The sequence below is a fragment of the Littorina saxatilis genome, linkage group LG5 (genome assembly GCF_037325665.1).
Source record: "Littorina saxatilis isolate snail1 linkage group LG5, US_GU_Lsax_2.0, whole genome shotgun sequence".
Taxonomy (NCBI): Eukaryota; Metazoa; Mollusca; class Gastropoda; order Littorinimorpha; family Littorinidae; genus Littorina; species Littorina saxatilis.
In genome coordinates, this window is record NC_090249.1 from 32,441,875 (window position 1) to 32,457,685 (window position 15,811).

The 15,811-nt window shown below is 41.5% G+C and overlaps 1 protein-coding gene across 1 annotated transcript in view; it reads right to left on the bottom strand.

Annotated features, from left to right (window-relative positions):
* LOC138966901 (uncharacterized) overlaps positions 1 to 309 on the bottom strand; it is a 55,204-nt gene extending 54,895 nt beyond the window's left edge. The window contains exon 1 of the mRNA XM_070339291.1: positions 247 to 309. The gene's annotated coding sequence lies outside the window, so the exon portion shown is untranslated. The remainder of the gene's footprint in view (positions 1 to 246) is intronic.
* Between the last annotated feature and the right edge of the window lie 15,502 nt (positions 310 to 15,811).

Consider the following 15,811-nt stretch of genomic DNA (forward strand, 5'->3'; position numbering starts at 1 on the left):
TTTTCTCGCCAAGCGAGCAAACCCAAAGCTACCAAGCGTTCAAGGCGAGAATCCTAGCGTCACTCGCGGCGAGATGTGCCCAAGAAACGGTACTTCCTCGCCCCACTCGCCAATTCTCGCCTGTAAGAAACGGGGGACCGCTGACTGTTCAAGTTCTTCAGACGTTCCACCACTTGCTTGGACAGGTCCCCCGTCCCTTGTTATGGGTCAACGCTCGCCAAACCCTGCTCGCTTCGCCAAACTTACATGGTTTGACATCCAACGATAAGCTTGGTTGTACGGGAAGCTGCGGAAGTTGTTGCAAAGACAGATCTCTCACCAGAGCACCAAACTGACCACCGACACGGTAGAAGGTTGGCGTGCTAAGTCTACCTCATCATCGCTGAGCTCTGGATGATAGAGAATGTGTTCTTCAGCATCATGCGGGTAGGTCCCATGCTCGTTGTATTGTGCCAAGTCCTGCCACTTAATGCTATTACTCGACTTGATTGCTGCAGCAGTCTTTATTTCAGATCTCTCTGGGTTATCAGGGCAACTTAACGGTACACCTATCTTTGTTGGTACCTTGATTTGTTGAATAGCAACTTCATCCTCAAGCTGAAGAAGCCGACTCTTTGTAGAAAACGTCGTGAATGAACTCACAGATGATTTCTTCGTGTCTGATTGAAATGTAGATTTTGTTTTGAATGTATGATGTGCTTGACGACATAAGCACACCCCGATGGCTTCCTTTCGAAATTCTCTTACTGAAATAAAGTGTACGAAGAAATTTAGCATGTTGTTAATAAAGGTCATCTGAACCAGGATTGCCCAGGCTGTTTTTGAGATGGCGTCATGGCGAATTGCCTTAATGGTGATAAGGAACTCCATGATTAAGGTCGGACCCAGAAGTATGCAGTAACCGAAGGTTAAAGCGACGACCACTACGGTGACATACTGGGTGCGGGAAAGCTGAAAGCTCTCTACACGCTTTCGAGAACTAGGAGTTTCCTTAAGTTTCAGTTTTACCACCAGGATGACGTGGGCCACGGATATGATCACCAGAGGAACGCAAAACCCGTTAAATAAAATGATCCATGTTTGACGGATTCCATCCCGGTTCGCATTGAAAACCTTGGCACTGCCGAGGTAACAGTCAGAAACGTCCACAGTGTCAGGCAACAAAATCCCAGAACAAGTAGCCAACGCGTACGTCGTAATGCTCCCAACGACCACCTTTGCCACTCTTCTCTGAAACCTGGTCTTTTGCGAGTAAGGCCACACTACCGCCACTGCTCGCTGACCTGACAGTGCCGCCAGAAACAGGACAGATAGCGTGTGAAAAAAGTACAAGTTAAAGGCGTCAATTTTGCACAACCAGTGCCCTTCTAGATGAAGATGGATCAAAGATTCTATCCATCTGGGAAGCAGATTTATTATCAGGTTTAAGAGCTGTGACAAAGCGAGTGCCAAGGTGTAGTAGGAGAAAGCGTAGAGCTGTTGTATTCGTGGCAAGACCACCAACATCAGAATGTTTCCAACCGTGCCACAAACTATCACAAATGGGGACGCCCATATTGTTACTAGTGATTCGGCACTCCCTTCTAAGTTTGTAATAACTTTTTTATCGTTGGAAGTCAGTTCTTCACTCGACATCATGTGTGACACGAATGGACAAACATAACTGTCTTCAGGAGAAGCTAGGAGTCCGTGTTTTCTTTCTCAAGCAAGGCACAACTGCCAGAACTGGGCAACCATCTGTAGAAATAATGGAGCTGTGTTTGTGACGCAGTAGAAAGGAACAGACAGACGTCACAAAATAGAACGACAACGTCATCACTTTCTGTCTGAGTTACTGTTCACGGCAGTCTCGGTAAATGACACCCTTGAATTAACGATTTGCAGTAGTAAGCCAACTGCTGCGTCGCCAGAAAAAACGGCCAACAGGGCACCCATTGCACACTCGTAAATATCTCCTGCTGCGCAGCAGATTCAGCATTACCCCCTATCCCCTGGCATATCGTTCTACGGTCGATAGGAGCGAACAAGCGATCGTGCAAAAACATGAGTGAACGTGGAAGTTTGAGTCCATGAACGAAGATTATTGTTCATATTGGTAACTGCACACTCTAAGCATAATTATATGTATCGATTGGAGATTGGATTTCCCTTCTTTGAGTCATGTGACATCAGAGGCCTACAAAACTGTATGTATCGATTGGAGATTGGATTTCCCTTCTTTGAGTCATGTGACATCAGAGGCCTACAAAACTTTATGTATCCATTGGAGATTGGATTTCCCTTCTTTGAGCCATGTGACGTCAGAGGCCGACAAAACTTTATGTATCGATTGGAGATTGGATTTCCCTTCTTTGAGTCATGTGACGTCAGAGGCCGACAAAACTTTATAAATTTGGCTTTTCAGGTTGACCGAAACTTCAAAGGAACTAAAAAACAAGTCGCGTAAGGCGAAAATACAATATTTAGTCAAGTAGCTGTCGAACTCACAGAATGAAACTGAACGCAATGCCATTTTTCAGCAAGACCGTATACTCGTAGCTTCGTCAGTCCACCGCTCATGGCAAAGGCAGTGAAATTGACAAGAAGAGCGGGGTAGTAGTTGCGCTAAGAAGGATAGCACGCTTTTCTGTACCTCTCTTTGTTTTAACTTTCTGAGCGTGTTTTTAATCCAAACATATCATATCTATATGTTTTTGGAATCAGGAACCGACAAGGAATAAGATGAAAGTGTTTTTAAATTGATTTGGACAATTTAATTTTGATAATAATTTTTATATATATATTTAATTTTCAGAGCTTGTTTTTAATCCGAATATAACATATTTATATGTTTTTGGAATCAGCAAATGATGGAGAATAAGATAAACGTAAATTTGGATCGTTTTATAAATTTTTCTTTTTTTTTACAATTTTCAGATTTTTAATGACCAAAGTCATTAATTAATTTTTAAGCCACCAAGCTGAAATGCAATACCGAAGTCCGGGCTTCGTCGAAGATTACTTGACCAAAATTTCAACCAATTTGGTTGAAAAATGAGGGCGTGACAGTGCCGCCTCAACTTTCACGAAAAGCCGGATATGACGTCATCAAAGACATTTATCAAAAAAATGAAAAAAACGTTCGGGGATTTCATACCCAGGAACTCTCATGTCAAATTTCATAAAGATCGGTCCAGTAGTTTAGTCTGAATCGCTCTACACACACACACACACACACACACGCACAGACAGACACACATACACCACGACCCTCGTTTCGATTCCCCCTCGATGTTAAAATATTTAGTCAAAACTTGACTAAATATAAAAACAAGTCGCGTAAGGCGAAAATACAATATTTAGTCAAGTAGCTGTCGAACTCACAGAATGAAACTGAACGCAATGCCATTTTACTCGTAGCATCGTCAGTCCACCGCTCATGGCAAAGGCAGTGAAATTGACAAGAAGAGCGGGGTAGTAGTTGCGCTAAGAAGGATAGCACGCTTTTATGTACCTCTCTTTGTTTTAACTTTCTGAGCGTGTTTTTAATCCAAACATATCATATCTATATGTTTTTGGAATCAGGAACCGACAAGGAATAAGATGAAAGTGTTTTTAAATTGATTTGGACAATTTAATTTTGATAATAATTTTTATATATTTAATTTTCAGAGCTTGTTTTTAATCCGAATATAACATATTTATATGTTTTTGGAATCAGCAAATGATGGAGAATAAGATAAACGTAAATTTGGATCGTTTTATAAATTTTTATTTTTTTTTACAATTTTCAGATTTTTAATGACCAAAGTCATTAATTAAGTTTTAAGCCACCAAGCTGAAATGCAATACCGAACCCCGGGCTTCGTCGAAGATTACTTGACCAAAATTTGAACCAATTTGGTTGAAAAATGAGGGCGTGACAGTGCCGCCTCAACTTTCACGAAAAGCCGGATATGACGTCATCAAAGACATTTATCAAAAAAATGAAAAAAACGTTCGGGGATTTCATACCCAGGAACTCTCATGTCAAATTTCATAAAGATCGGTCCAGTAGTTTAGTCTGAATCGCTCTACACACACACACACACACACGCACGCACGCACGCACATACACCACGACCCTCGTTTCGATTCCCCCTCGATGTTAAAATATTTAGTCAAAACTTGACTAAATATAACAAGTCGCGTAAGGCGAAAATACAATATTTAGTCAAGTAGCTGTCGAACTCACAGAATGAAACTGAACGCAATGCCATTTTTCAGCAAGACCGTATACTCGTAGCATCGTCAGTCCACCGCTCATGGCAAAGGCAGTGAAATTGACAAGAAGAGCGGGGTAGTAGTTGCGCTAAGAAGGATAGCACGCTTTTCTGTACCTCTCTTTGTTTTAACTTTCTGAGCGTGTTTTTAATCCAAACATATCATATCTATATGTTTTTGGAATCAGGAACCGACAAGGAATAAGATGAAAGTGTTTTTAAATTGATTTGGACAATTTAATTTTGATAATAATTTTTATATATTTAATTTTCAGAGCTTGTTTTTAATCCGAATATAACATATTTATATGTTTTTGGAATCAGCAAATGATGGAGAATAAGATAAACGTAAATTTGGATCGTTTTATAAATTTTTCTTTTTTTTTACAATTTTCAGATTTTTAATGACCAAAGTCATTAATTAATTTTTAAGCCACCAAGCTGAAATGCAATACCGAAGTCCGGGCTTCGTCGAAGATTACTTGACCAAAATTTCAACCAATTTGGTTGAAAAATGAGGGCGTGACAGTGCCGCCTCAACTTTCACGAAAAGCCGGATATGACGTCATCAAAGACATTTATCAAAAGAATGAAAAAAACGTTCGGGGATTTCATACCCAGGAACTCTCATGTCAAATTTCATAAAGATCGGTCCAGTAGTTTAGTCTATATCGCTCTACACACACACACACACACACACACACACACACACACACACACACACAGACAGACACACACACACACACACACACGCACATACACCACGACCCTCGTTTCGATTCCCCCTCGATGTTAAAATATTTAGTCAAAACTTGACTAAATATAAAAACCACACATAATGCCGATCAGTTGATGTGTCCCCTTTGTAAAGAAAAGCAAGAAGATGAAGTCCATTTTGTTTTTTGTTGTCCATACTTAAACAGATTAAGAGAAAAATGTATCCCATTTAAATATTATAAAACCCCAAGCACTTTTAGACTTAGCCTGCTCCTGGCCTCACCTCAAGAAACTGTTATCAGAAATGTATCCCTGTATTTGTATAAAGCCTTGAAATTAAGAGATTTTGTAACCTCGTAGTTAAAGACCGTGTAATATATGAAGTTATTCTGTAGTGTTGTGCGATTATTATGTTATTATGTTGTACCTTTTCTGCACCTGATGAGTTATATTATTTGCAACGTGAACCGTTTGTTCACACTCATTCATAAGGGGCTATGGCCTATTGAATAAATTATCTGCGTCTGCGTCTGCGTCTGCGTCTCTCTCTCTCTCTCTCTCTCTCTCTCTCTCTCTCTCTCTCTCTCTCTCTCTCTCTCTCTCTCTCTCTCTCTCTCTCTCTCTCTCTCTCTCTCTCTCTTTCCTGTTTTTTCCCCTTCATTTTTACATTTAGTCAAGTTTTGACTATATGTTTTAACATAGAGGGGTAATCGAGACGAGGGTCGTGGTGTATGTGTGTGTGTGTGTGTGTGTGTGTGTGTGTGTCTGTCTGTGTGTGTGTGTGTGTGTAGAGCGATTCAGACTAAACTACTGGGCCGATCTTTATGAAATTTGACATGAGAGTTCCTGGGTATGATATCCTCAGACGTTTTTTTCATTTTTTTGATAAATGTCTTTGATGACGTCATATCCGACTTTTCGTGAAAGTTGAGGCGGCACTGTCACGCCCTCATTTTTCAACCAAATTGGTTGAAATTTTGGTCAAGTAATCTTCGACGAAGCCCGGACTTCGGTATTGCATTTCAGCTTGGTGGCTTAAAAATTAATTAATGACTTTGGTCATTAAAAATCTGAAAATTGTAAAAAAAATATGTTTTTTATAAAACGATCCAAATTTACGTTCATCTTATTCTCCATCATTTGCTGATTCCAAAAACATATAAATATGTTATATTTGGATTAACAACAAGCTCTGAAAATTAAATATATAAAAATTATTATCAAAATTAAATTGTCCAAATCAATTTAAAAACACTTTCATCTTATTCCTTGTCGGTTCCTGATTCCAAAAACATATAGATATGATATGTTTGGATTAAAAACACGCTCAGAAAGTTAAAACGAAGAGAGGTACAGAAAAGCGTGCTATCCTTCTCAGCGCAACGAATACCCCGCTCTTCTTGTCAATTCCACTGGCACTGCGTTGCGTTCAGTTTCATTCTGTGAGTTCGACAGCTACTTGACTAAATGTTGTATTTTCGCCTTACGTGACTTGTTTTCTTTTACCCATGTATTCGATATAAATATGTATTCTGTATTCATTTGTTTAGTAGAATGTAGATTTTATGTTTATCATCTTCATATGAGAAGCCTGTTGAATATACACTGTGTTTGATTGTGGTTAACTTGTAACTGCATATGTTTTTTGGTGTGACATGACTATTTTGCGAGGTAATAATAAGAGGTTTTGCACTTTGTTCGCAGTGTTGATCACCTATGCGTGTTTGGTATCAAATGATGCGTTGTAGAATTTCCATTTTATTGATGTATTTCTTTATAGCGTTTTTGGCTCACGTAAGTGTAGCTTATGCGATAAATGTGTCTGTCTGTGCGTGCGTGTGTGCGTGTGTATGTCTGTGGTAGACTTGAACTTTAAAATTTGACTAAACACCGAAATACTCCTTTCACCTGGTTATTTGTCAAGCACCATCTTCAAAGTATTGAAGCAATGATCAACATTTTGTCGGCATGTGTGTAGTTAAAGAGTGTATCCAAAGAAAACGGGTGGTGGGGGGTTTTGAAGGGGTACAAGCAGTTGACTGGTTTCTGTCTTGTGTGGCATGTAGACCAGGTCAGGTGTCAAGACCAGGTCAGGGGTCGCGCGAAGGATTGTGGTATAGATTCACTTCTCCAGTTCTTACTTCTGCATTCGCCGATTCGGGGAAGACGATTTCATGTTGTTCGGTTTCTAAGCTCCAGAAAAGCAAATAAAGAAGCTACCAAAGGGAGATTTCCTACAATTTGATCTGCACAGCGTTTTTCCAATGTCCACGCGAGGAAGAGCTGTCGAAAGCGCAGTGTCGATCTGGCAGCCCACGTCGCGATATAACCCTTCGTGGTTGAAAACGACGTTAAACACCAAATAAAGAAAGAATCTGGCAGCCGTTAACCGGTAAGTACAGAGACAGATCTAGTGTCTCCCACTCTGATAACGTGTCACCTACTGTTAATCCGTTTTGTTTTAATTTCTTTTTATTTCAGCAGACACGGATGTCAAACACAGTGATAGGCAGTCACCTCTAGTGAAATGAGTTGATCTAAAGTGCCTGTAATGTTTGGATGTCTTTAATTGTTCGTGGTTCGATTTATGTGAATTTCAAGACTTGCAGTAGAGTCTCAAGTTAAGTTTACTCTGCCCGAAAAAAACTGTCCATCATTTACTTGAACATGCAGATATAAGGAAACGGAATGAATCTGTTCTCAAAGTCAAAATGATCACGATTTTTTCCTCAGATTCAAAACATGCACCGTCATGGTTTTGTCTGTACAATTTAGTAAGTCTTACCTTGCAACAATTTCCTTGAACTTGAAAGACAGTTTTTGAATGCTAGGTCTGTACATATCGCGTTTCATTCCAGACTCGATTCTCTCTTTGATTGTACTGTTTGCTGTTTACGCACTATCATGATTCGCTATGTAACGTTTGGTAAGCTTACCTTGCAACAGCTTTCTTGTCTTTGTTGGCATTTTCTTTCAAGGCAGTACAACGTAAGATTAGATTCTTTCGGACAGAAGGTAGAATGTGAGTTTTGAGACAACGACAGTCGTTCAAAGAAAGCTTGCTGTGGCATTTGTTTGTAAATAATGGAACATGTGTCACAGTGATTCTGTATTTTTCTGCGGTTGATGTGGTTTCTTTTTTCCTCTCTTGTTTTTTCCCTCCTGAGTTGATCGTTATCATTTAAACAAGACCCTCAGAGAGTACCTCCGTTGCTCCTTAAAATGGAATGTGAATAGTGTGTTGGTTGTGTTGACCGTCAGAATTATTTTAAGAACCAGGCTGCTGCAGTCAGTTGACATGTTTCGCATATTGTAGGGTTACCATGCTGCATCGGTAAAGTGGCTTGTATAACCTGACTATTCTGTTTCAAAACACTGTTTATATTTGTGTATGTTGTAGTCATCATAACTAATCGCATTTTGCCATTTGTTTCAGAAAGGAGGTTAAAGGCACAGTAAGCCTCCCGTAAACCATCACAGAGCTCCCCGAGCATCTACATATAGTACAAGCATACTTTCATTTGAACGCTCACCAAACGGGAACATCCTGGCTGCTTTCTGTCGAGCGTGAGAAATTTTCAAAGAATTTATTTTTGTGGACTTGGCCTCAACAGCAATGGCGCCTCGTTTTGGTGCTGGACGGCTGTTATGAATACCGGAATTCACGCCCGGACAGTAAGCCTCCCCTAAACCATCACAGATACTGTCAGGCTTTTACACACAGTACAAACACCCTTCCATTTGAACGCTCACCAAACGGAAACATCCTAGGTGCCCTACGTAAAGAGCGAGCAATTTTTAAAGAATTAATTTTGCAGATTGTCTCGAACACTTTTCGGACCCATCCTGAACTCAGGTCAAACATGAGTTACTTCCCTTCGGGTCTCATTCTATCGATGTAAACTGGCGATAGCCGTGAATCGATGATTATCAAAATGTTTTTGGACCGTGGTGCGTTTTTGCGCTTGACCTAACTTTTAAAATCTAAATAATAAATTGACAGCTTGTTACACAAACATTCTTTAATCATAAAAGAATTCTTTTTTCATCAAGACAAGATCAGTACAATTCGAAGTTGTGAAAGTTTGAAAAAAGAAAAGCCCGGAAGCAGGGTCACGCAAGGGTCGTAGCAGACGACGCCGGTTTATCAGTGCATATCGCCGTTCCTCTCAACAGTCAAAAGCCATCGCTAGAGTTCTTGTGAACCACAGCCGTTTGTTTCGTGCATAAAAACGTGCTATTGTAAATAGTCGCATTCAAATAACTAACTGACGACTACATTGTGAAAAAGGGAAACTGGATCACACGGGTTCACGATGGCTCAGGGGTAAGATAAACCACGCAAAAATAAATTCTTTGAAAATTGTTCGCTCTTTACGGAGGGCACCTAGGATGTTCTCAATCGGTGAGTGTTTAAATGAAAGGGTGTTTGTACTGTGTGTAAAAGCCTGACCGTATCTGTGATGGTTTACGGGAGGCTTACTGTGCCTTTAACCTACAAGATCGATGCTATGTCAGATATGCCTCAGCCACATGACGACTTCCGAATTTAGATCCACTCGGCATGGTAACAAGTCTTGATGAAAAGTATGGGACTGTGGACAGCAGTGGAAAAAGTGGCCACATGGCAGGTACCTATTGCTTAGTGTCTGCAGTGCAAAAGACAGATAAGCTGATGGTAGATTTGCAAATGAACACAGTGCCTGTGTGTGTGTGTGTGTGTGTGTGTGTGTGTGTGTGTGTGTGTGTGTGTGTGTGTGTGTGTGTGTGAGGATTGCACACTAATCTCATTCAAGGACAACTGCACCAACAACAAATACACAGTCATTTTATCTGTTTGCCTTCTTTTGAAAATTATACATGGAGTTGATATGATGCGTTAGTTTAACTGAGTGTGTGTGCGTGTGTGTGAGTGTGTGTGTGCGTGTGTGTGTGTGTGTGTTTGTATGTTTGTGTGACGGATGAGTTTGTGTTACTGTTTGTTGATTTCTTACGGGAGCCTTGAAGGCTTCGCCTCTTGTTGATGTAGTTTTCTTAGTGCAGGAATTTTTGAGGGATTTTAACTGTAGCTTCTAAGGAGGCTGACAGCAGCCTCGAAACTCTCCCCCTCCCTTCCCATTTTGTTATGTGATCCCAGAGCGACGTTTTCATTGGTTCCTTAGCTGTGACGTCAGCGACAGTCATGGAAGGTATATAAGCTGTTACCGGCACGGTTGGCCTAGTGGTAAGGCGTCCGCCCCGTGATCGGGAGGTCGTGGGTTCGAACCCCGGCCGGGTCATACCTAAGACTTTAAAATTGGCAATCTAGTGGCTGCTCCGCCTGGCGTCTGGCATTATGGGGTTAGTGCTAGGACTGGTTGGTCCGGTGTCAGAATAATGTGACTGGGTGAGACATGAAGCCAGTGCTGCGACTTCTGTATTGTGTGTGGCGCACGTTATATGTCAAAGCAGCACCGCCCTGATATGGCCCTTCGTGGTCGGCTGGGCGTTAAGCAAACAAACAAACAAATATAAGCTGTTAGTTTCTGAGGTTCGGGGGAGTCTTGGCAACCAACCTGGCTTAACTGTATAAATGGTATACCGGACTTCCCACTTAGAGTTACAGCATTGCTTCTGTGCCTGTGGAAAAGGTTGTGGGAGGGTCCCAACCTTAGTACCGAACGGTTGTGGGAGGGTCCCAACCTAGTATTGAAGTATTTGTTGTCATCTCTAAGTTGTCCTCCGGAGTCTTGGCAACCAACCTGGCTTAAGTGTCTAAATGGTATACCGGATTCCGCCCTGTGGACTGAACTAACAGGGTTAAAACACAGTTCCAAAACATACTGTCCTACTTCAGTCATATATATATATGTTACAGTTAATCTGTGAAACCAGGGAATACGTGTATTAACTAAACTATTTTAGGTAATACATGAATTAACTGTGGCCACTAGTCAATACATGTATTATCTGTAAATTTCCGTTAATGCATGAATTAACTAGAAAAAAATCCAGTCAATACACGCATTGACTGAAATCTGAAGGTATGCAGAACATGGATTAACTAATTCAGGTTCAGGCAATCCATGCAAGTCTATTTCCCATATTCATGTTGTGTGGTTTTGTGTTCAGTCAAGATGTGTGAGGGCCCCAAAGGGGGGGTATCATCACGATCACGGGAAGGGAAATTTTAGCTTTCACGATCACAGTTACCTTGATTTTTGTTTTCACGATCACGAACACAAGTGGCGAATCACGGTCACGGTAAAAGTTGCATGTACAGAAAGCACGTGTCAAAGTAAACACAACCACACAGTAATTCGCTCCTCTGGATCTATTGTTTATTCAACACAAAGTGACAACTGTTGCACTTTTTTTTAAATATTTTTATTAATTCTCTTTCATACACACATAGAAATACATATCATGATTTGTAATCAGTAACAAGAATGTTGTTTTCATTGTTTTTTCTCTCGCTCTCTCTCTCTCTCATACAGACACTCACAGGAATATACACTCCAGGGGCGGAGCAGTTAAGCCAAAGGGGGGGGGGGGGGGGGTTACAACCTGGGGTCGAGGGCAAGGCCCCATTGGGGGGTCTGGGGGGCTTAGCCCCCCAGAAGCTGAAGAGATTTAGCTATTTTATGAACAATTTATGGCTTATCCTTGATTTTAAACATGATCAACTGGTGTCAGCAGCCACTCATTATTTCTTTTAAAGTTAGTATTATTATTTTATTTTTTTGACAGCCGGGGGGGGGGGGGGGGGTGGGTTCCGGAACCCCTGTAACTCCCCTCCCCCCTCCCCCCCGTAATCCGCCCCTGCATTCATACACATTCAACTCCCACACCCTCACTCACACACATGAATATATATATACTTGCACAATTTCACATTTCCAGAGCTAAATCTTTTAAACCCATTTTCTCAAAAACTATTGGGTGGATTGAAATTAAAGTACATGTATGTGTGAAGGTAGAGTCTATAATCCTGACTAAAGGTCAGTCTAGGAATCATGAAGGTGGGTGAAGGAATATACACTCATACACATTCAACTCCCACACCCTCACTCACACACATGAATATATTATACTTGCACAATTTCACATTTCCAGAGCTAAATCTTTTAAACCCATTTTCTCAAAAACTATTGGGTGGATTGAAATTAAACTACACGTATGTGTGATGGTAGAGTCTATGATAACAAAATCCCCAACGAACATGACTTTGGTCGACTTTGACATGAGGATCAAGTAACCCAAACTGGCACGTCTCCCCGCCATAGTTCCTGAACTTAACCCATTGTTGATAAGTTTACAGGCGCTAAAATAAATCCAAGCTTAATGCAAAGAAGCGACAATTAGAATCTATGCCAAGCGTGTCCACGTTGCTGGGATGAAAAACACATTTTCTAGTTTCGGTTTTGGCTACACGCAGACTCGATCAGACTCGAGCCAGTCGAGGTCACACTGAGCGAGTGACAGCCGGACGTGACAATGTCGACAATGGCAATGATCTCAATCAATCTCAAAGATCTTAAACAAATTTCAAGATCTTTGCCTACATTCAGAACAGTCATAGAGCAACATAGACAGGGCCGGACTAGGGGGGGGGGGGGGGGGGTTACAGGGGTTGCGCACCCCCCCACCCCCCTGGCTTGAGCATGTACCTCCCAAACGCTTTTTTTTTGTGGGGGAGGGAGGGGGTGGGGGGGTTTGCATCTGGATCATCATGAAATCCGAGGAGAAATCGCACCTCTCACCCCCTTTCGAAAGACATTTTTCTTCAACGATTTTTGTGATGAAAAGTATGAGTCCTTACAATCTCAATTCTTCTTCATTGCCTATACAGCTTGCTGTCGAATTTACCTTTTTCGTTCAAGGAGAGACTTCCTTTCCCTCCAGAAACATCAAAAAACGTTCAGCTTCAAGGGGGCTTCGCCCCCTAGACCCCCACCAAGGGGCTTCGCACCCTGGACCCCCAACTGTAACCCCCACCCCCCCCTAGTACTTACCTAGTCCGGCTCTGATAGATGACATACCTTGACATTTCGTCTTAATAATAATAATAATAATAATAAGAACATTTATATAGCGCTAAATCAAAAACTTTCGTTAAAAAGGCTTGCTCTAAGCGCTTGACATCTAAACTAAAACGTCATTCACACTCTTTACAATGATGTACAAGAACTTCATGTCACACTCTTTCATTCAGTATAGCACCATTCACACAGTTGTTATTCTGTACAAGACAATAAGTTAGTCTAACATTTAGAATGTTCATAAGATGAAAACAAGAGAAAACCAGACTGATTAAAACAATTGCTTAGTGCTAACAAAGCATGAATCTTAATGATAACGTAATACATGTTTAACTGTTAAGACCATAAAAAACCTATATGCTAAAATAACTTCGAACTTTTAAGAACTTCTTATAAGATACACAGCACATCTAGATAAACACCAGAATGATAAAACAAAAAGGCAACTCGTTAAAACTATTAAATGCATCAATGTCTAAAACACGAAAGACTCAAATATAAGATACACAATTCTCTAGAATTGTTTATTAAAACTGAAACCGACCTGCTCAAAGTAAACCATACCCACCCCTCCCTACCCACCCCCAACCCTCCTCCTACACTAAATACTAATTATTTCTACTCTTAACTTCCCAACTACACGTTATCCACAAACTATGCACAGGAACATGTGTGTCAGCATTATGTGGCACCGACATGACTTGTGCATATCTAGCTTACAGCTAAGGGTTAAAGTTAAAGGACTACTGCAGTGAAAAATTATATTTATAATAATTTAAAACAAAAGACAAAAATAACAAGCTGAATAGAGATGGAACCGTTACAGAACAGGATGGCTAAATGTTGCGACTTTAGGAGTTGTGTTTCTGGAAGAGGTGAGTTTTGAGTGCTCGCTTGAATGACTGTACTGACTGAGAGTGGCGAATGTGAGAGGGGAGAGAGTTCCATTGAGTAGATGCGCAAAATGCAAAAGTGCGTTGTCCATATGCTTTTGATTTTGTGTGTGGGATGACTAGGGTGCGGCTATCAGAAGAGGAGCGGAGTTGTCTAGCAGGAGTGTATACAGTGAGAAGTTCAGAGAAATAAGCAGGAGACGAGGCAGAGAAGAAGTGAAAGCAGAGAGTGGACAGTTTGTATTCAATGCGGGCTTGGATGGGTAACCAGTGGAGTGTGCGGCGAAGTGGTGTGACATGATCATATTTTCGTGCTTTGAGGATCAGGCGTGCTGCAGAATTTTGAACTTTCTGTAGTTTGTGCAGGAGGTAGAGTGGACAGCCAGAGAGAAGAGAGTTACAGTAGTCAAGTTTAGAAAGAACAAGAGAGCAGACTAGAGTGTTTGTAGTTTGAACGGACAGAGTATGGCGGATGGTTGCGATCTTGCGGAGTTCAAAGTATGCGGACCTACAGATGTTGGAGATGTGCTTGTTGAGTGTCATGTCTGAGGAGATGGTAAAGCCGAGGTTTCTAGCTGAAGAGGAGAAAGAGATGTCGGTATTGCCTACTTGGACAGACGAAGGTTGATAATTTGGGAACTTAGTGGACTTTTTCATGCACAGAAGTGCCTCTGTCTTATCATCGTTTAGTTTTAACTTATTTTCTACCATCCATGACTTAACATCTAAGATACAGGTCTGGATGGTCTGGATGGTGGCATGTGTCTCAGCGGGGGAACTAGGCTTATACAACTGGGTATCATCAGCAAAAGACTGGTTTGAAACGGAATGATTTTGAATGAGGGCAGACAAGGGTTTGGTATACATAATGAAGAGGACGGGGCCAAGTACAGAGCCTTGAGGGACACCGAAAACAAGGGGAGCTGGGGCTGATCTCTGGCCATCGACAAGCACAGCCTGAGTTCTATCCGTAAGGTAGGACTCAAACCATGCCAGCGCTGGACCAGAGATGCCATACAGGGTCTGGAGCCTGCTCAGCAGCGTGACATGATCTATTGTGTCAAACGCTGCCGAGAGGTCCAGTAGGGTGAGCACAGACACATCACCACCATCCAGAGCAGACAGAATGTCGTTGGTCACCTTGAGCAGGGCAGTCTCAGTACAGTGAGAAGGACGGTATGCTGACTGAGAATGCGAGATCAGATCATGAGTGTTCAAATACACTAACAGCTGCTTTAAAACTACTTTCTCAATGATCTTTGACAAAAATGAAAGGTTAGAAACAGGGCGGTAGTTCTTTAAGACATTTACATCGAGATTGGATTTCTTAAGGAGCGGTTTCACAAGTGCAGTTTTGTACAATGATGGAAAAACACCAGACAACAGGCTATCATTAACAATCTGGGTGAGAACAGGCAACAGAAGATCAAGGTTTTCAACAAGTAATGGTGTGGGCAATGCATCAAGTGGACAAGTTGTAGGTTTGGATTTCAAAATAATCTCTCTAAGGTCCTTCTCACTGACTTTCTGGAATGCTAAAAACGTACAGGCAGGGGAAGCATCAACATGAGTGGGTGCAGCAGAATTAACAGCTAGCGTGTCAAGTTCTGATCTAATATCAGCTACTTTCTGGATGAAAAAATCACTAAAAACATCAGGCAGCTCACTAACAGGAAATACAGTGGGGAGTGGGGACACCTTAGTGCGGCCAGTCAAGCGGTTGCAAATATCAAACAGTTTCTTGCTAGAAGAACAAGTGGCAATCTGAGTCTGCAGAAAAAGTGTCTTAGCGGAGTGTACGATCTTGGTTACAACGTTCTTGGTGTAGTTAAAAATCTGCTTATGTACAGTGAGACCCGTCTGAAGGCACTTGCGCTCGGCACGCCTACGCTCACACTTTGCATCACGCAGTTCCTCACTAATAGCAGGATACCACGGT